Below are 22,872 nucleotides of genomic sequence, written 5' to 3'. Positions count from 1 at the left end.
AAGATTACAAAGAAAAATATAGCAGAGAGAAGAAAAAAGCCTGGCTTTTTAATGCAGGGTTCTATTCAAAACAGTAATTTTAGGCTGTGGGTATAAAGATATTCACCTAGAACTTGGTCTTGATTTGCTAAGATTACAGAGAGAGTAAATCCATCCCAAAATCTGGAGCATCCCACACAGCTGTGGCCCCAAGTTTTGTGGTGATTTCTAGGGCAGCAGCTGGTGAGGTCCTTAATAAAGAGGATATTTCCAGGGCTCAAGAGGCATGCTTGAAAGGCACAGCTCATTCTCCTTGTGTCATATGAAGGAAATGATTTAAAAAATAAGTAAGTAATCAGCATTTTAAATCACTTTGCCATTTTCAAGACAGTCTGAAAAGTTCAAGATCTTCTTTATCTCCCCCACTTTAATTGCTGCCATTCACATGTCACTGCTCATGTCAAATTGTCAGCCCACCTCATTTGCTGAAATGGGCAATGAAGTGCATGACAATATAAGGAGGTCAATTCTACAGCTACAGGTATTGTGGTTTGGAATTGAACCTTTGAATCTACTCTTTGAATTTTTTCCTACATATCCCTAGGTAGATTTACATTCATGAAGGAAACAGAACTTTCAGACCTAATCATCATTTTTTTCCTTCTCCTCCTACATTAGATTGTAAAGTCCTTGAGAACTGAGTATATCTAGGAAACTATTTCCAGTGATTAGCATAGTGATTTATACCTAGTGTTTGTTGGAAATAAAGTCAGCTGTCATTTGATTAAAACAAATAAAAATAATTAGCCTAAGTTAAACATTACTATAAATATAGAAAACATTGTTTTTTTCATTTAATTTGATGCCTCTTTTTTATTGTGTTTCATTTATTCAACAACCAAATATTTAATATGCAAAGATGTTCTGTGCTAGTCTGGAGGTTGAGAATGATACATAGATACTTAATCCATACTTCTTGGTCCTTTAAATTTTGTAATTTACAGCTGTTTATAATCTGTGTTTAGAACATCTTTTTAAATGAAAGGATTTTTAAATGAAATAATTTTTTAAAAGCATTTATTAAACACATGTGCAAAGCATTGTAATGAATAGTGAGGATACAAATAGAAAATGAGACAGATCTTTATTTCAAAACGTTCATAATGGGAAAAATGTAACTTATAGAAGGTGTCAACTGCAAGTACAATGGAAATGTCAAATGATTCTTATCATTTTTAAGCAAAATATATAATGCTGTTTCTTCTTTTTTATAATTTCTAATGATAAAATTATTTCAATTTCTTATTTGACAGTGCCAAGGACTTTGGTGAAATGAACTTTCTCCTCAGGGTCTTCAATACTTGTGACTATAGTACCTGCAAAGTTGTAGTTGACAAGTTACTTCTCCCTAGCCATTGCTTCTCAGGATGATGTTAGTGCTGGCAGCAGATATCCCCAAGAATCTTTAATGCAATGTTCTGGACCGTTTTCACTTGGGTGTAAGCAAAGATCATGGTAGTGGCTTGCCTACTACAGGCTGCCTCCAGGTCTCCTTCCAGGTACCCTGCTGCTTCAATTAGGCTGGCTTGCCTACCCTGTAGTTGGCAGTTGTTTGAAAATGGTTGGCCTTTTTTTAAAAGGTTGCTTCTCTGGATGATGAATATGAGTGCTGGGCTGTAAATAAGACTGGTTATCTGGGGAGTGCTTCCATTCTCAGGGTTCTTGTGTCCATCTGTTTTGTTGGTGAAAGTCATCTTCCAGTTTTCACACTCTTCAAGTCAATCTCAATTCCCCCCTCTCCCAGTTCCCCCATTCTCTGCTCTTTTCCTTTCTCTCTACCTTTGGAATTGTCTTTTATGTAAACTAAATTTATCATCTTATTATCTGCTTTCTTCTCATTTTCTTTTCATGTTTTTTTTTCTTTAAATCTGCCTTTTATTGCCATGACTTAAAATTTAACAATAAAAAAAACTATAGTGAGACAATTCTCTGAGCATTTTAAAATAACACTTATTATGGGGAGCATGCTGTTTATCAATAAAGATTGTTCTTTTAGCCAAAACTGAGTAAAAGGACAGCTTCTCTTTTACAGGTTTTAAGAAGTATATAAAGAATCCAACAGTATAGGCAATATTATAGACCTGAGGGTAAGATAAAGTGTTTACAGAGCTGAAAAATAACTGAGAACAACCTGATTAATCGAAATTTTGTAATGATGACTACTGATTGACCTTCTCCCTCTATTCTGATACTAAAAAAGTGCTCATTGCGTCCAAGTGCAAGGTGGTGGGCCAGACTTTTGGACAGCAAACCAAACATACTTAAATGTTAACTCTGTGGTATAAAGATATTATACCTAGCTCCCCTGTGTTAACACACATTCCTCAAGGTCAGCTAAATTCCTTGAGGCAAGAAAAGATCAGTGATTAGCAGAAAAAATGGATTTTTTAACTTAACTCATTACAGACCAGTCAAATTGTGAGCCAAATTTAGAGACATAAAAACTGTAACTTAAATAGCTATAGCCAAACTTTAAAGCTATAGGGAAAAAATGAGCTATAAAATAAACAAATGATAACAGTTTAATCTTAATTTTCTCTTTATAAATGCTACCCCCTTCTTGGTCACCCTCTATAGTGATGATTGCTTCTTTTCTCAGGCTCTTGAAAGACCAGGAGCAATTGGTATTCTTAGTGATTTCTAGTGCTGCTTTTCTATTTTAAGGTTTACTCCATTCACTATTTTATACTACTCACATTTTCATTGCTATCATTCCACTCTTACTATTCTCTCTAATATCTCAGAATCTTGGTAATAGTCTTCCTCTTCACAGTCACTTTTGCCATTATACTTGGGGACTTTGGCAAATCAGTTGGCCAACAAGGATTAATTAAGCAATGACTATATATCAGTCATTGTAATAGCAATACAAACAAAGGCAAAAAGAAACATTCTTTCCCTTAATAAGAATTTATTTTCTAGAGATTATTTTTATAAATAGCTAGGAATATGCAAGTTAGATCCAGAATACTGAGATACTCTGAGAGAGGAAGCCATTAGAAACTAGAAATACTGGGAAAGGGCTTTTGAAGATGATAACATTTAAGCTCTCTTGATAGAAACCTGAGAAACTAAGGAAGAATTGAGGGGGCAGAGCACTCCAGACAGGGGGGGTGGGCTGTAAAAAGGAATGAAAATGGGTGATGGAATATTACATTCAAGAAACAGTAAACAAGCAGTGTAGATGGATTATAGAGTAGAAAAAAAAACTGCAAGAAGATTAGAAAAATAGAAAGATGCCAATTTGGAAAGGCCTTTCAATGCCAAACAAAGGAATTTATATTTGATCTTAGATATAATAGGGAATCACTTGAGGTCAGGAGGATCAAGGAAGTGGGGAGGGATATAGCATATTCAGACTTATGCTTTGGAAAAACATCTTGGCAACTGTGTAGGAATGATGGGAACTTGAGACAGGGAGACAGCGAGAACCCATGGAAGGTTCTTGTAATCTTTCAGGTGGAAAGTGCTAGAGAAAGGCTTGAATTTGGATTTTGTTTGTGTTAAATGGGAAGAAAGGATCATAGATGAGAGATATTGTGAAGGTGAAAATGACAAGATTTGTCAACACTGACAGCAGCTCAAATATCTTGGAATATCTCAAATCCAACTCATAATGTTCTTTAACTCCTATGACCAATATTTTCAATACTCTTTAGACTCTTTTAAGTGCAGTCATATATTAGATTTGGCCATCATCATAAAGTGACCTCTAAGATCTTGAAACATGAAATTTCCTTCTATGATGTTAGTCTGTTATTCTTTCATCTTCCTACCTACTTCACTTAGCTATAAACAAGAATTATTGGTCCTAGGAAAAATTTAATTGGGTTGTGATTTTAGATGCTGGCACAGAGAAAGGTATTACTGTTAATAGTTTGGGAGCAATCTTATCCCTCAGAGACTCTGGCATACTCTTCCTGGCTGAGGAGGAAATACAAAGCTTGGAAAAAAGGAATTTTGGCAGTAGGTTTCTAGGTGTAAGAAGCCAGTCTTGAAGAGGAATCTTGGTTCCTCCGAGGGAATTGCTCCCCATGTTAGTCCCTAGGGTTTAACTATGATTGTCCCATGCTAATTATAGCTTTGACATTACTCTTCCCAAACTTCAGTTATCCTCAGGTTTGGCAGTTCAGAGTTTGTAATGTCCAAAATACCTACAAGAGGCAGGATGGCATAGTGTCTATAGGGGGGGACTAAAAGGAAAGAAGACTTACTTGGATTCAACTTTTGTTTTTGACACATACTAGTAGTATGATGCAGGATAAGTCATTTAACCTCTCAGTATTCTAGGCACCTCTCTAAAGTGTTTAAATTGTTAGAGAAATATGCCATCATGTATTAATAGCATTTGGAAGTTTCTCATAAAGTGAAATTACATATTTAGTTCATATAACTTTTCCCCAAAATTTGTTACTTATTTATCTTAACTTTAAAAAAAAATAAGAGTTTCAAATTCTTTCATTTCATTCCACCCACTGTGAAATATGGTATCAATTATACATGTGAAATCATGAAAAACACATTTCCACCAGTCATATTTTTTAAAAGCAAGAAAAATAAATAAAGTGGAAAAATTATACTTCAATTTGCACTTGAAGTTTACCAGTTATCTTTCTGGAAGTGGCTAACTTTTTTCATCATAAGTCCTTTGAAATTATTTTGGATCATTGTATTGATCAAAGTAACCAAAATTTTCATAGCTGATCATCATTCTACATCTTCTACTTTTTTTCACTGACCTTAGGTTTAGTTCCTATATGTCTTGACTATGTTTTTCTGAAACTACCGTACCTCCTTGTCATTTCCCATAATACTTACATCCCCTCCAGCATTAGTCATCTCTAATTATTGGTTTTTATTTTTAATTTTTGAAGCAAAATTTAGCTGATTGATTCTTTAAATTAGGTCTGTTTTCACTTTTTGCTTTGTCTCAGGGTTGTGATTGCTACCCCTACCTTTTTTAAGTTTAGCTGAAGTATCTCATATTCTACTCCAGCCCTTTATTTTAACTCTGTGTGTGTGGCTTTTGTAAACAATATATTGTTGAATTCTGGTTTCTGATGCATTCTATTATCCATATATGCATATCCATTTTTCACTCAAATTATTATATTTAGTTTTATTCCATCAGTTATTCTTGGTTATAATCCTAGCTCTCTTTATCTCTGGAATATCATATACTAAACCTTTTGTTGCTTTAACATTGAAGCTGTTAAGTTCTTTGCTAACCTGACTATGGCCTCACAGCATTATTTTTGGCTGCTTGAAGTATATTCTCTTTGACCTGGGAACTCTAAAATTGGCCCAAAATATTCCTGGGAATTTTTATTTTGGAATCTCTTTCAGGAGGTGATCAATAATTTATTTTAAGTTTCTAGATGATTTCTTGAAATAAGATCTCTCTGCTTTTTATTGATTATGTTTTAGAGTAGTACAATAATTTAAAAATGATTTCTCCTTCATTATTTCCCAGTTACTTTTCCAATGAGGCATTTCATGTTTTTTTTTATTGTTTCCTTCTTTTGAATTTGTTTTAGTGTTCCTTGATGCCTCATGAAGTCATTTGCTTCTACTTGCCCAATTCTAATTCATAAGGAATTATTTTCTTCAGTGAGATTTTCTACCTCATTTTCCATTTGGACAATTCTTTTTTTTTTTTTAAGTACTTCTTTTCTTCAATTTTATTTTATGCCTCTTTTATCAAGCTGTCAATTTTCTTTTTATAGTTTTCTTGTATCATTATTACATTATCCAATTTTTTTTTTTCCATTACAGGTCTATGTCTTCCTTTGATTTCTCTAGAGATGTTTGTTGCACTTGGATCCAATTAGTATTCTTCTTTGAGGCTATTTTAACATTATAGTCTTCCATCTTCTGAGAACAGCTTTCTGTGTTGAAATTCTTTAATTTTTTTAGCCCAATTCTTGACTTTGAACTTTATATTTAAGATGAGATCTGCTCAACTCTAAGTGGAGAGACACTGTCTAAAATTTCAGACTTTTTGTTGCTACTTTCAGGTGGATTGCAAGATTTTGCTATTTTCAAGGTGGTATGATCCTGGGAGAGAAGTGTTTACTACTTTCCTGGTTGGCAATTTGTTCCTTAACAAGGATATACTCTGGTACCCTATATTCACAAGACCATTACTTTCTTTTCTTTAGAACTGTGGTCCATGTTTTATTGTAACCAACCCCCAGCACTTCTCTTGATCTTGGAACTGTGACCCAGAACATGGACAATAGACTTGCTAGTTAATACTAGCTATGTTCAGTATCAATAAATGATCCCCTGTGATCTCTTTCTGTCCACCCCTTTTACCATTCCTAGACTGAGAAGTCTCAATGGTATTGCTGCTGTGTGGTAAGGAAATGGTGAGAGGTCACCATTTAATAAAAAAAAAAAAAAAAAAAAAAAAAAAAGCTGGAGAGAGCTCTAGAGAAAAGCAAAGTTTATCTTACGTTCTCTCAAGAAGGGTGTTCCACCCTTCCAGCAGACAATTGAAGAGAGGAAGCTCCTCCTGTGGGCAGGACAGCACCTTTAATCCCTAATGCAAAACACCCCCTCCCACCACTGACTCTCATTCTCATTGGCTGAGAGGCTTACATTCTAAACTCGAGATCTACCCAAGAAATTGAACTTGACCAATAAGTATATAGTTGCCCATATCTGACTGAAATAGGGAGGAGATTGTGTCATGGGAGGGTTGTAGGAAGGGGACCCAATTATGACCTTGAATCAATGTCCTTCAGGCCCCATGAGGTTCAACTATTATAACACTGTGAAGTTAAGGTGAAATTCCCAAGTGAAAATATATCAGCTTCCAAATAGGCAAAGAGACCCAAAGTAAAAAAAGTCATCCAGTTACAATGCACTAGATTCAGAATCAGTGGTCCCATTCAGTGGAGGTCCTCTCCTCTTATATAATTTGAGGTCTTCCCTGTCTTCAACTGTCCACTCTGATAAAGGTGGTACCACAGGTCCTTTTGTCCTGGTGTGGTGTGTCCAGTCTTGTTCCTGGGTGCGAATCCCAGTGTCTGACGTCAGTGCCACCTGGTAGGGTCCATCCCAGCACAGAGTCAGCTTCTTGTCCTTCCAGGAAGGGATCAGCACCCAATCACCAACTGAATTCTACGAAAAGGGAAACCGAGAGGAGGAGTCTGAGCTATTAGCCCTTTTTGTTGAAGTTCTTGCAAATGTTTTAAGCAATGATTTAATATATCTCTTAACAAATAAATCCTTTGTCTCCAAAATAGGCTCCCAGTCTCCCTCATGATAGGCCTGGAAAGGATGACAATACAATAATTCTTAAGGTGAAAGCTCACTATCTCTACGCGGCTTGGCTCAGATTCTAACCAGAGTAAGAGGAAGGCATTTAATCCCAGGTAGTTGGGTGTCTGAAGATAATTTAGTCAGCTGCCATTTTATTTCTTGGTTCATTCTTTCTACTTTCCCAGAAGAGGGAGGATGCCAAGGGCTATGGAGATCCCAAGTGATTTCTAAGGCCCTAATCAGATTCTGCAATACCTGAGCAAAAAATGTGTTCCCTGATCCAAGTCTATCCTCTCCACCATTCCATATCTGGGAATAATTTGTTCTAATAAAACCTTACTGTCAAGGCAGTTGCTCCGCCTGAGGGGAATGCCTCCACCCATGAGGTCAGATGGTCCACTATGACCAGCAAGTATTTGAGGAGACCCTGGTGACAGCTCAGTAAAGTCCACCTGGATGCTTTGGAATGGTCTGATTCCTGGAGGTCATCCCCCTTTTGGGATCTGGAGTTGAGCAGCCTTGTTAGTCCTTCAACAAACAAGACAGCTGTCCACCAGGTGTCAGGCCATAGTATATAGGTCGGGGGAAACATACCTTGTCAGTACAGCATCACACAGGTTTTGGTCATCCCAATGACTGCCCTGGTGCAGTTGCTGAAGGACCTGCCCCATACTTGCTTTGGTCAGTACCTCTCTGCCAAGAGGTAAGAGTCATCATCCTTCTGAGTTCTCAACTGCTCTGAGAGTTGAGGCCTTCTCTTTTCCTTCTGAGTAAAACTGGGAGAAGGTAGACTAGGGGGAAGTACAGGTATCAAAGCCATTATATGAGAAATATCCTGGTCTCCAGCTCCCTTGGCCTCCTCATCTGCTAATCTATTTCCCTTTACCTCAAAAGAACTTCCCATCTCATGTCCCTTTACTGTATTACTGCTACATTCCAGAATGTTTTCCAGTACCTCTTTTCTCCCAAATCCATGCATCACACCTCAGGTATATCTCAAATCAGTGTGTATATGTGTGTGTGTGTGTGTATATATATATATACATATATATTCCCATCCTGGTCCCGCAATAATTTCAACCCTTGGTAACAGTGAAAGTTCTAGCAAACCCATTTCTCTTTTTCCCATTTACCATCCTAGAAGTACCATACATAAATTCTAAACAAATATGTATCATAACCTTATGTTGATAACAATAAGGAATTTGTCCCAATGAGTTTATATCCAAGTAAATCTTTCATAAGTGAACATTATTCATACAAATCAGTTTGTTTTTAAAAACACCCAATGCAAATACAATCATATACAGAATGTCTAATTCCACATAAGAGAATTCAAGAAGTCTTGTTAAGAGATTCCCATAGCTTGGGATGGGAGAGACATTCTGCTATTCTGAAACATAAGATCTTATCAAGTATTCTGATAAAGAGGCAGGGTTTTTTTTTTTTTTTTGCAGAACTAAGAAGCAGGGAAACTGAGGCAGGACTGAGTCAGGATAATTAGGGAAACTGAGTCAGGACAATAATTCAAAGTTAAAACATAAGCCAGCCAATCATAGTCTAGCAAATTTTCGACTAGAGTCCTTGTAAATGAATTTACAGGCCGAAAACCTAGATGGGTAAAAGGATATTTATTGCCAGGTTTGGAAGCAAGGTTAAGGTCTGGTTAGAAATGCCTTGAGAGGCAAAAGAAGGCCTTTTGTCTCTGCAGCCTTCTCCAAACCCAGCTGTCTGCTAAGGAAGAATTTTAAAAATTGGGTGTATCTAGATAGTGGACAGGTAAAAAGCTTTTTCAACTTTTTGCAGCCTCTCCCTTATCTGTAGAGACAAGAGAGTGAGACAAAAGGAGACCTTTTGTCAATCGCAGCAATTCTTAAAGAATTGTGCCCAAGCATAGAGCTCTAACAATGATCCAGGCTTAAAGCAGCCTGGATGTCCACTGCAAAATAGGAAAAAAAAAAATCTTTTACCTTTCCAGAGTTCTGTTCAGTACCTATATTATGTCTAGTTTTCGAGGTCCTTCATCAGGGAACCAAAATGATGAGGTAAGCAAAGAGTAAAATAGTTTCCAATTCGGCCTAAACTGAAATAAAACATCAGTTTTTCCCAATTTCCTGACCAGTTGAAATCTCAGTTTCCTTCCTCCTCTGTTTACAGAAATTATCAGATTATATATAACAGATTAGTAAATTTCCTGAAATAGCAATAGTCAGACAGTTTTATACATTTTTATACATCAATAGTTCTGTTCTCCAGAGGCATAAAGGAAGCAGGATTAAGATTATGATCTTGGGTAATTATAGATCATCCTTTTCTAATAGTATTGACTCTAATAGTATTTCAACATTCTGGAATCTGTGAGCCATCTTCCAGCCCTCTGATTTAATATTGTTATAACTTGAATATCCTTTCATTTCATTTTCTCTGCATATTTAATAGGGGATTGTTTGAATGTCAAAAGTTCTTTCCATATAGCCCCTCCCCATGATCATGCTAAACATGAAAGACGCATCTGAAGACAATATAGATCTATAGTCAGGAGTCTAGGATTGAGGTTCCAGAGATTGCCAGCTTTGTCTCAAGGCTTCAGGTGAATCTAGTTCTCAAGAATCACAGTAAAGATTCATCCTAGAAAGTTCACAGATTATACAGTTTATCTTTCATCTCTAAGTAGATGCTTCTAGGTTTAACATTACACAGATTATTGCCTTCAAAATATTCAATACAAAGAAAAATTCTAAATCGCATGTTGTCCATCCCGTTCCCACAGAAAAGAAACTTTCAGATCTTTCAGATTTAACATTAATATTCTCTTCATTCTGAAAGAGATTAAATTTTTGCAAATAATCTTATCAGATTATCAGATCAGATTAAAATAATCTTTAAACAAGGAGACTATCACGCACGTAAACATTAAATAATTTGCTTTAGTCAGATGAGATCTTAGTAGAAATGAATTGCTTTCAGAAAACTTACAGTTCCAACAAACTCCTTAGAACAGCTATAGACTTGAAAAATAAAAATAAAACATTCAGTTATTAACACCATATAAATGTAGGCTGTTCCTTTAAACAGTAGAAATAATTAATATCTAGAACACCTGACCAGGTCCCTCTCCACATGGTCACCCTTCCCCCACACCACCATGCTTCCTAACCCAATATATCATAGTTCCATTTAAACTATTAATTGCTTTTGCAAATCAATCTTTCTTGTCCCATGTCTTTAAGTATATATATATGTATATATTTTTAAATTTTACACTTCAAGGTTTGCAAATAACTGAACCAAATTTCATAAAACTTAATACATGCCCAATAGAGCTGACAAATACTTAAGGCATAGCTCAGTTACAAATTACCCAATACTTCTAGAAAACAACATACCATCTAAGTAGGGAGATACAATCACAACTTCCCCTAAGTATGCGACCGGCATTTTGTTTTAATAACCTATATTTTAACTTAAAATCCCAAACACAGCTTTAAATTCCCAATAATATAAAACTACTTTGCCATCATATTTAAAACAATGAACTTCACCAAATAGCGGTTTCTTTCCCGTGGCCCACATGGCCCTGCTGCAGTCAGGACACGTGGGAGGAAAAGGAAGGAAGCTACCATCTTCACTCGATCAATCCCACATACTTCCCCAATGTACAGGGATATTGATCCCAAATGGAATCTACTAAGGGGTATTTCTGGTCAGCTGAGATGGCCCCTGCTTCAAAATAGACATATTTCTCCTCCCCTCCTGAAGGCCCCTAGAAGGGCTAATGGAATTAAATCCTCTCAGGTACGCTATTTAATCCTTTTGGCACACCCAGTCTGCAACAAAACAACAATACCTAATCATCTTTTTCTTGCTTTTTTTTTTTTTTTTTCCCCTAATATTTTGGCAGTTTGTTCCAATTACTTAATTTATCTCCCAAGGGACTATCTACCGGTATTTTCTGATATTTTTTTCTCATTTCTCTCTGCAAGGGCTGGCTGGGCCTGGGCCATACCCATTGAATTTGGAAGGAGTTTAATAAACTCCCAAATGCCCAAACACACTATCACCGGTTAACTCCAGTCACCCAGAAGACCTAGCCTATCTCACCCTGTCCAGAGCTACCTCAAGATCAAGGGGTTCCTGTCCAGAGCCCCCTCCAGCAAGGGGTTCACAGGACGCTTACCTCTGGGTTGCTGCGCAGCAAATTGCTTGACTGATCTGTCCTCCACCAACCGGTTGGGATTTTCACCACAGAGTTTCTTACTTTGATTTTCTCTGAGTTTCTCCACTTTGGGCCCATTTTACATTGGGAAGCAAGGAGAAGTTCCTGGATGCTGGCGGGCTGCCTAAATCTGGGTAGGGTGCCTCCCCACTAGCACCCAGGAGTTCACTTACTCACTAAGTGAAGGATCCCGGATGAGCCTCCAAACTGTGTGGTACAGAAATGGTGAGGGGTCACCATTTAATTAAAAAAAAAAAAAAAAAAAAAAAAAAAAAGCTGGAGAGAGCTCTAGAGAAAAGCAAAGTTTATTTTACATTCTCTCAAGAAGGGTGTCCCACCCTTTCAGCAGACAATTGAAGAGAGGAAGTGCCTCCTGTGGGCAGGACAGCACCTTAAATCCCTAATGCAAAACACCCCCTCCCACCACTGACTCTCATTTTCTTTGGCTGAGAGTCTTACATTCTAAACTCGAGATCTACACATGAAATAGAACTTGACCAATAAGTGCATAGTTGCCCATATTTTACTGAAATAGGGAGGAGATTGTGTCATGGGAGGGTAGCAGGAAGGGCACCCGATTATGCTCTTGAATCAATGCTCAAAGTCCTTCAGGCCTACTCAAACTCTGAAGTAGATAAAGCCTTACTCGATTTTCACAACTGTCTTGAAAGATCTCACCTCATCTCATTCACTGCTGTGGCTGTTTCTGCTGCTGCTAAGTGAGTGGTTTGTATGGACAACTATCACACACTTTTCCTGCCCACCTTCTCAATTTTTTTCTTAGGCTAGGAAAAAAGTATCATCCTTATACTGACCTTTCCAAACTAAAATTTGATTTGAAGAGTTACTTTAAGCTTCTTTGGAGGAGAATGCTGAGAATCCAACTGGGTTGTCTCTAATCTTCCATGTTCCTCAACATCTAGTTCCTTCATTCTCCATTCATCACTCTTTCTCTGTAATCACTTTCTTCCTTTTACTTTCTTGGCCTTATAGTTAACTAATTTAACTATACTCTTTCCTCTACCTTTGAATATCTTGTCCCCTTGATTTTCCTTCATTCACACTTTCTGTAGTAAACACAGCTATCAAATTTTACTTAGTTTTCCTCCTCTTCTCTGTTCCCATGCTAAGTGCTGCTGGCAGAAACTATATATCCATGCAATCTGGATTCTCTACTAATTCATGCTATGGAATTTTACTTGGGCCCTCACTGCTACAGAGCAGGGAAAGTAGATATCTTGGGGGGAGGGAGTTTTTCATACTTTAGCTAGGAAATATTGATGTGGATTCATAACATCAAAAAAGAAAGCTGAAATCAAAAAAATCGTGGTGCTTGTTGATTACTAATCAAATGATAATAAGGCAGCTATTTGATCTGGCATAACTTTCAAGCTTTGTGATTAGAGGGTATGTATTTAGAATTCTCTAAAATTGTTAATCCTTATAACCAGTGATGACATTTGATGATTCATGTGAGAATATATCATATACACAAAATGATACTGGAAAGTGTAACTAAGGATCATGACACCATGAGCAAGAAACTAAAAGAAACCTGTAGGGATAAAGGTGGTGCTTTCAGCACTACTGACAGTTAAGTAGAGAGGCTTCAAAGAAGAAAGGAGGATATGTGAAGTTAATAGCTGGCTAAGAAGGTGGTGTCTGAAAGCAAAATTTGTATTTTTTGTCTATGGAACAACAATGTATAGCAATTGCCACAGTGAAAAGGTCAAACTGCTGTTTGCCACAACTACTTATTGTTCTGAATGCTTAGTTTCTAAGAGTAGCTGAACAATGATTGTTGTAATTGTATTTATTCTAGGCTCTGTCTTTTCTTGCTATGCCATTGCTATCTTACTCAGCTGCCTTTGATTGGCACATCATTAACACATTCTTCCTAAGTCCTTATGTTAACAGAAAGTATACCAGACTTTCCTCTAGGAATTAAATTACCAAAAAATATATTTTCCTATCATTTTTTCCTCTTTACAACTTTCCATTGAAATTCAGATACCTCCTTACATTTCTCTGCCTGCTTCACTCCCTATATCTACAAGGACAAGGTTTATTTTATTGTTGGTTCTCCTCTTTTATTTTTCAGTGTATAAGTTCTAGTTCTCTCAGTTATTATATCGATGTTTCTATTAACCCCCAGTATCTGCTTTGATATGTCCTGTACAAATCAAATTATGAATAAAGCTATATCTGATTAAATCCCAGCAAGTTTTATTTCTTTATTACTAGTCTGTTCTTCCTAGTAAAGTTCAGATCCTAAAATCATGGGAGCATAGATCTAAACCTGGAAGGGCCCTTGTAGGTGATACAGTGCAATGCCAATGTTTATTTTCTTGGAGAAAAAAAATTGAAGCTCAGGAAGGCCCAAATCCAAAGAGATAGGAAAAGAGGTATAATTTTAATCTATGTTTTAACAGAGGTAGGATAACCACTCATACATAAAATTGTTGAGAGGAATTTCTTTTCAGGTGTGGATTGGGCTAAATGACTTCTAAGGTTTCTTTCAACTCAGAGTTCTTATAGAAAGTTTTTTTGTTTGTTTGTTTTTGTTTTTTCTGTTCCCCCTCCTCCTTCCACTCATTGTTCATTGTTACTACATTCAGAGAATTAGTGGACTTGTTTTCTGAAATTCTATTTTTTTGTATTCTGATAGTGTATGTAGGTTCCATATAAATGTAAGAAAAACCTAGACTTTTGAGCTAAGTAACAGTTAAATCAGAAATTCAGGCCATTGGAGATGGGGTAAAGAATGAAGAATAAAGTAACCTTTTTTTCTTTTTATGACTTAATGACCATTTATGCATTAGAGAATTTCTCAGAACCTAGCTAATGCCATGAAGAGTGGGTTTCACTATATAAGAATAAACCAATTTCAGGAATGAGATGTTAGACTTTTCCCTTTCTCCCTTCTTTTCTCCCTCAACCAATTACAAGGCTCAAAGATCTTTCAGCATAGTTCTGAAAATAGAGAAAAATGCAGCTGAAGTAGATTTCTTCCCCACTAATTGCCATCCAGAAATCCTTGGAGAATGGGTGATCATCCCTAACTCATTTCAGAGATAGACTTTTTCCTATACAAAAGAAAAAAGCTGAGACTACATCTATTGAAGAGCTGTATTACTAACACTCCAGTTCAGACAGAGAGTAAAAGATTTGTATACCTATTGTCACTGGTCCAATCAGAGATCTTCAGCTGTACAGCTGTATAGAATACCTTTCAAAAAGTTACATTTAGACATAATTATTATGCATTGGTTTTTCTCCTTTCCTCCAATTTGATTTTCCTTTGTAAACATATTGAAATATGTTTAAACATGTAGTAGGCTAATAATTTCTTGATTATGCTTATAGGTTGGTTTTAATGTTTTTATTCATATTTCATGTTTGAATTATAAAAGTTTCATTAATATTTCCATTTTTTTAAGGGAATAACAAGAGCTTTTAAAATGTAAAAACAAACAAAAACAACAACCTCCCCTCCTGAATCTCTAAAGGACAAAACATGTGTCAATTGCATTTTGAATAAAATTTTTGCAAACATACAAAAAAGCTGACATTAAATACTTTCTAAAAACAATGAAAAACCCTACATTTCCCAAGTAACTTGAGAATAATATTATCTAATTCTCAATATATAATAAAATAGAAAGAGTAGAAAAGAAGTCAAGATAAAAAGAAAAAGTAGGAGGTAGGGAGATATAGAGTAGCATAGGTGAAAATAGGAGTAGGTTATATGGGATAGCTACAATGTAGAGGTTAGATGCAATTCATCCTATCACCCTGGGGTTGGCTAATCATATATTCTTTGATTTTATTTCATGGTATTAAAGTTATAAGACTAATACTTTGAATAAAATTGAATGAATGGCTAGAAGATAGAACTAAGCTTGGGATCAATTATTGTTGTGACTTAGTACCCTGGATATCTTAGCTGGAGTCAAGATAAGCAAAAGTCTTTATTCTTGGTCTTCTGGGGTCTTCTTCACAGGATTAGATATAGAAATCTACACATCTCCTTCTTCTCTCTCCACCACCAAAGAATGATCCTGCTTGTCCTACTTGTCTCTCTTCCCCTTCTTTGTCCACACCCACAGATAGAGCCAGCACAGAGTTGAGTACTGGAGAATTCCAAGGACTTAGAGAAGGTTGTAAGTGTCCTTGGTCAAGTTGCCCCTGTACTATATCTAATAAAGCCTGAATTGTATTGCTACCTAAGGACTACTGTTCTTTCCACACTGGTGTATCAGTTTTCCATTGGATAAGAACAGGTGAAAGGGTTGGCAGGCCTTCAATAGCAGCCCTGCCTAAAAAAAACAAAGTACTCATTTTTAACCCTAATTGTTGTAAAATGTCTCTTCCCCACAGATTGATGCGGATTTTTTCAACTATAAAAGGAATAAAAACTCCTGTTTCGCCTTCAAATATCCATCTCAAAGGAGTAGCACTAACTTCAGCTGCTATTGAACATCCTACACCAGACATGTAGGTGTCTGCCTTAATCTTTGGCCAGTGACCGAGCCAGTTGGCACCTCTAAAGACTGTGCAATCTGCACCTGTGTTTACCAGTCCTTCTAATGCTATGCCATTTATATAGTTGGAGAGCATAGGTCAATCAGTTGTCACAGCTGCTGTCAAGTATATTCCTGGGTTTTGTTGCTTGGAGTCAGAATCTGGGTGACTATCCCCAGGTTGCTTATTAGGAGTCTGTATCAATAAACCTGATGCCACTACTTCTCCTGATTTATAAGTCATACATTGTCTACCTATGTTAGTGACTGGAATATTATCTACACGTTGCCCAGTTTCCCACATCAGTGTATGGATGGACACTGTTTTGTAAGTACTCTCAGGAGATGAAATGGTCAAGCCTACTGTGCCTGGAGGCAAGGGATCCATACACTGGAGAGGAACAGATTTCACCTCTTCAGGGGTATCTCAGTTGTCCCAGCTGCAAACAACTCTATCCTCCCTAATTGTAATCCCTTTCTCCCATAAGGTTGCTTCCTGGCTGATTAATTGTGTAATCCCTTTCTCCTGTCAGATGGCTTCCTGGCTGATTGGTCATATCTGGGTACTGAACTTCTAGGCACTCTCTGGGTATGGCATTGGTTGCCATCATGCCCCAAGTATTTTTTTTTGCCTGGGACCCTGGAGCTGGACCTCTCATCCCATTTCCCTGAATCAGTCTACACTCTGATGCCCAATGGAATCCTCTGTTGCATTTTGGACATGGGGTGTTAGGTCTTGCTCTCCCACCCTGTTTTCTCACTCTGTCTCTATGCCAACATTGAGTTTTTAGATGCCCTACTTTACCACATTGAAAGCATTGAGGAGTCTCTTTGGAAGTCCCTTGACAAAAGGGACCCTGTCTTCCCATGTTGGGATCTTGGGAAGTCTGCATCATAGCCTGGTTATAAAAGGCATTTGTGCCCACTGTGGCACAGCATCTTATGATCTCCTCTAAAGGAGCATCCTTGTGTAGTCCTAGTATAATCCTTCTACAAACCTCATTAGCATTTTCTTTAGCAAGTTGCCTTATCAAAATGTCTGTTACTGTATTTTCACCATTAGTCCGTGTGACAGCTGTCTGAAAACGTCCCACAAAATCAGCAAAGGATGCCCAACTTTATGCCAATAAATTTGATAACTTAAGTGAAATGGATGACTTCCTCCAAAAATATAGGCTCCCTAGATTAACAGAGGAGGAGATAAATTGCTTAAATAGTCCCATTTCAGAAAAAGAAATAGAACAAGCTATTAATCAACTCCCTAGGAAAAAATCCCCAGGGCCAGATGGATTCACATGTGAATTCTACCAAACATTTAAAGAACAATTAGCCCCAATGTTATATAAATTATTTGAAAAAATAGGGGATGAAGGAGTCCTACCGAACTCCTTTTATGACACACACATGGTACTGATACCTAAACCAGGTAGATCGAAAACTGAGAAAGAAAATTATAGACCAATCTCCTTAATGAATATTGATGCTAAAATCTTAAATAAGATATTAGCAAAAAGACTTCAGAAAATCATCTCCAGGATAATACACTATGATCAAATAGGATTTATTCCAGGAATGCAGGGCTGGTTTAATATTAGGAAAACTATTAATATAATTGACCATATTAATAATCAAATTAATAAGAACCATATGATAATTAATCTCAATAGATGCAGAAAAAGCATTTGACAAAATCCAACATCCATTCCTACTAAAAACTCTTGAGAGTATAGGAATAAATGGACTATTCCTTAGAATAATCAGGAGCATATATTTAAGACCGTCAGTAAGCATAATATGCAATAGAAATAAATTGCAACCTTTCCCAGTAAGATCAGGAGTGAAACAAGGTTGCCCACTATCACCATTACTATTCAATATAGTACGAGAAACGCTAGCCTCGGCAATAAGAGCCGAGAAAGAGATTCAAGGAATTAGAGTAGGAAATGAGGAAATTAAACTATCACTTTTTGCAGATGACATGATGGTATACTTAGAGAACCCCAAAGACTCTGCTAAAAAGCTACTAGAAATAATTCAAAATTTCAGCAAAGTGGCAGGATACAAAATAAATCCACATAAATCCTCGGCATTTTTATATATCACTAACAAAATGCAACAGCAAGAGATACAAAGAGAAATTCCATTCCAAACAAATGTTGAGAGTATAAAGTATTTGGGAATCCATCTACCAAAGAAAAGTCAGGAATTATATGAGAAAAATTACAAAACACTTGCCACAAAAATAAAATCAGATTTAAATAATTGGAAAGACATTCAGTGCTCTTGGATAGGCCGAGCGAATATAATAAAGATGACAATACTCCCCAAACTAATCTATTTATTTAGTGCTATACCAATCAGACTCCCAAGAAACTATTTTAATGACCTAGAAAAAATAACAACAAAATTCATATGGAAGAATAAAAGGTCGAGAATTGCAAGGGATATAATGAAAAAAAAAACTCAGAGGAAGGTGGTCTAAGTGTACCTGATCTAAAGCTATATTATATAGCAGCAGTCACCAAAACCATTTGGTATTGGCTAAGAAATAGACCAGTAGATCAGTGGAACAGATTAGATACAAAGGACAAAAAAGGATACACATATAGCAACCTAATCTTTGACAAACCCAAAGATACCAACATTAGGGATAAAAATTCATTATTCGGAAAAAACTGTTGGGAAAACTGGAAATTAGTATGGCAGAAATTAGATATGGATCCACACTTAACACCATATACCAAGATAAGATCAAAATGGGTCCATGATTTAGGCATAAAGAGGGAGATAATAAATAGATTAGAGGAACAGAGAATAGTCTACCTCTCAGACCTGTGGAGGAGGAAGGAATTTATGACCAGAGGAGAACTAGAGATCATTCATTATTGATCACAAAATAGAAGATTTTGATTACATCAAACTAAAAAGTTTCTGTACAAATAATACTAATGCAAACAAGATTAGAAGGGAAGTAACAAATTGGGAAAATATTTTTAAAAACAAAGGTTCTGACAAAGGTCTCATTTCCAAAATATATAGAGAACTGACCCTAATTTATAAGAAACCGAACCATTCTCCAATTGATAAAAGGTCAAAGGATATGAACAGACAATTCTCAGAGGAAGAAATTGAAACTATATCCACTCACATGAAAGAGTGTTCCAAATCACTACTGATCAGAGAAATGCAAATTAAGACCACTCTGAGATACCAGTACACACCTGTCAGATTGGCTAAGATGACAGGAACAAATAACGATGAATGTTGGAGGGGCTGTGGGAAAACTGGGACACTGATACATTGCTGGTGGAGTTGTGAAAGAATCCAACCATTCTGGAGAGCAATCTGGAATTATGCCCAAAAAGTTATCAAACTGTGCATACCCTTTGACCCAGCAGCGCTACTACTGGGATTATATCCCAAAGAAATACTAAAGAGTGGAAAGAGACATATATGTGCCAAAATGTTTGTGGCAGCTCTTTTTGTTGTAGCTAGAAACTGGAAGATGAATGGATGTCCATCAGTTGGAGAATGTTTGGGTAAATTGTGGTATATGAAGGTTATGGAATATTATTGCTCTGTAAGAAATGACCAGCAGGAGGAATACAGAGAGGCTGGGAGAGACTTACATCAACTGATGCTGAGTGAAATGAGAAGAAGCAGAAGATCACTGTACACTTCAACAACAATACTGTATGAGGATGTATTCTGATGGAAGTGGAAATCTTCAACATAAAGAAGAGCCAACTCACTTCCAGTTGATCAATGATGGACAGAAATAACTACACCCAGAGAAGTAACACTGGGAAGTGAATGTAAACTGTTAGCACTAATATCTGTCTGCCCAGGTTGCATGTACCTTCGGATTCTAATGTTTATTGTGCAACAAGAAAATGATATTCACACACATGTATTGTACCTAGACTATATTGTAACACATGTAAAATGTATGGGATTGCCTGTCATCGGGGGGAGGGAATAGAGGGAGGGGGGATAATTTGGAAAAATGAATACAAGGGATAATATTATAAAATATATATATATATATATATAATAAAAAAAATCAGCAAAGGATTCGTTTGATCCTTGTACAAAATTTTTTGAAAGCCTTGCCTTTGTCGCTTTTATTGGGAGAGAAGCCCATGCTTTGATAGCAGCAGCAACAATTTGCTCATATGTTGCTATGGAATAATTAATCTGTACTGAAACTTTTGCATACAAAACCTACCCCTGTTAGTTGGTCACAGGTGATTGAAGTATTAACTCCACTTTGACTATTTTGTTGGGCTTGTATCCTACAGAGCTCACTATATTCAGAAAACCAGAACAAGTTTTGTCCAGGTTCTAAGCTTACCCTTGCTATAGATTTCCAGTCACTAGGAGTTAAGACCTCATAAGACAAATTCTGTAATAACATCTTAACATAAGCTGATGTAGCCTTATAAAGAGTGCATGCCTTTTTCAGGTCTTTGAGGACGTCTATATCAAAAGGAGTGTATCTTCTACTCTCTTGACCTGAAGAGTTAAACTGTTGAATCACGGGATATATTTGGAGCCTCAGATCACCTATTTCCTTCCTTTCTTTAAGTACTGCCTTTTGCAATCTAGTCATAGGAGGAGGTGATTGCTGAGAGGGAGGGGCTGATGACATCACTTCCCCTCCCACTCCTCCTCCTCTCTCCATCCCAGAAGGTGGAATTGATGGAGGCATGTCTATAATCTGCTCCCTAGGCAGGGTTGAAGCTTCCTCAAGAGAGCCAAAATCACCACACTCTTGAAACTCATTTAAGTCCCCGTGTCCTCTGGCAATATGGTCTTGAGACTGTTCCTTGTCTTCCTTTTTTTCCTCACAATTCCTCATCTGGCGGTTCTAAAAATTTTACTTTTTCTATAACTTGCAAGATTGTTTAAGGCCAATTGAATTATGTTGTGTGTGTATATTATATATATATATATAGATATAGATATAGATATAGATATAGATATACATACATATATCTATATATATATATATATAATGGTTCTATGGAAATTGAATGTGGACCTCTATCGTTGTAGTATTTGCAGAGTTGTTGTTACACAAATTTCCCATTATCTACACTTATTTCTTCTTCCTCTAAGAACCAAGGGGACGTGCATCCTAATGTACCCAAGAGTCTAGTGATCTGTTCCCAGGTTATAATTAAAACTTGCCCCTCAATTAACTTAAGCATGCTTTCTATAGTGCTCCTTTGGGGGGGGGGATGGGGATGGGGAGAATCTTTTCCTAACATCTGCCCCATTTCAGCTATAAAAGGATACTCATTTAGCACTTAACAAAGTAAGTTCCCTGTTTGTCTATTAAAATACTCACCTAATTTCCTGGTCACTGGAGGACTTCTTCAGTGAAAGTAGGTACTTGGCCCAAACGTTGGACGCCAAATGTTGTGACTGTGTTAGTACCCTGGATATTTTAGAATCAGCCGGAATCAGGATCAGCAAAAGCCTTTATTCTTGGTCTTGTGGGGTCCCCATCAGGGGATTAGATCTAGGAATCTACACACCTCCTTTCTCTCTCTCCACCACTAAAGAATGATCCTGCTTGTCCTACTCCACCCTCTGATCTCTATTCCCCTTCTTTGTCCACACCCACAGATAGAGCCAGCACAGAGTTGAGTAGGGTCATCCTCCAAACATATGTTAATAGAGAATTGTCCAATGGGTAATTAGTCTTAAATACTAGGTTATCTTACGTTAAAAGCATCTGCTCAGTTCTAGCCCTTTACAAATTACTGCTTCTCATTCTTTTTTTTTTATTAAAGATTTTTATTTTCAAGATATATGTATGGCTAATTTTTCAACATTAACCCTTGTAAAACCTTTTGTTCCAATATTTGCTTCCCTTCCCCCATCCTCTCCTGTTTATGACAAGTAATCCAATATATGCTAAACATAATAAAATATGTTATATATGCATACATATATACACAATTATCTTGCTGCAAAAGAAAAATAAAATAAAAAAGATGAAAAAATGCAAGCAAACAAAAACAAAAAAGTGAAAATGCTATGTTGTGATCCACACTCGTCTCCCACAATCCTCTCTCTGAGTGCAGATGGCTCTCTTCATCATGAATCTTTTGGAACTGGCCTGAATCATCTCCCTGAAAATAACCACATCCATCAAAATTGATCATCATATAATATTGATGTTGCCATGCACAATCTCCTGGTTCTGCTCATTTCGCTTAGCATCAATTCAAGTAAGTCTCTCCAGGACTCTCTGAAATCATCCTGAGGACCATTTTTATAGAATAATAATATTCCACAACATTCATATACCAGAACTTACTTAGCCATTCTCCAACTGATGAGTAGCCACTCAGTTTCCAGTTCCTTACCACTACAAAAAGGGCTGCCACAAACATTTTTGCACATGTGAGTCCTTTTCCCTTCTTTATGATCTCTTTGGGATATAAGCCTAATAGAACACTGCTGGATCAAAGGGTATGCACAGTTTAATAGTCCTTTGGGCATAAATTACTCTCCATAATGATTGGATAAGTTAACAACTCAATCAACAATATATTAATGTGCTAATTTTCCCACATCCCCTCCAACATTCATTATTATCTTTTCCTGTCATTTTAGCTAATATGAGAGGTGTGTAGTGGTACCTCAGAATTGTCTTAATTTTCATTTCTCTGATCAATAGTGATTTAGAGCACCTTTTCATATGACTAGAAATGGTTTCAATTTCTTCATATGAAAATTGTCTGTTTTTATCCTTTGACCACTTATAAGCTGGAGAATGGCTTAAATCTTTATAAAGTTGAGCCATTTCTC

Source organism: Sminthopsis crassicaudata, chromosome 3, assembly GCF_048593235.1.
Source record: "Sminthopsis crassicaudata isolate SCR6 chromosome 3, ASM4859323v1, whole genome shotgun sequence".
NCBI classification, from domain to species: domain Eukaryota; kingdom Metazoa; phylum Chordata; class Mammalia; order Dasyuromorphia; family Dasyuridae; genus Sminthopsis; species Sminthopsis crassicaudata.
Note: the sequence above shows the minus strand (reverse complement) of the source record.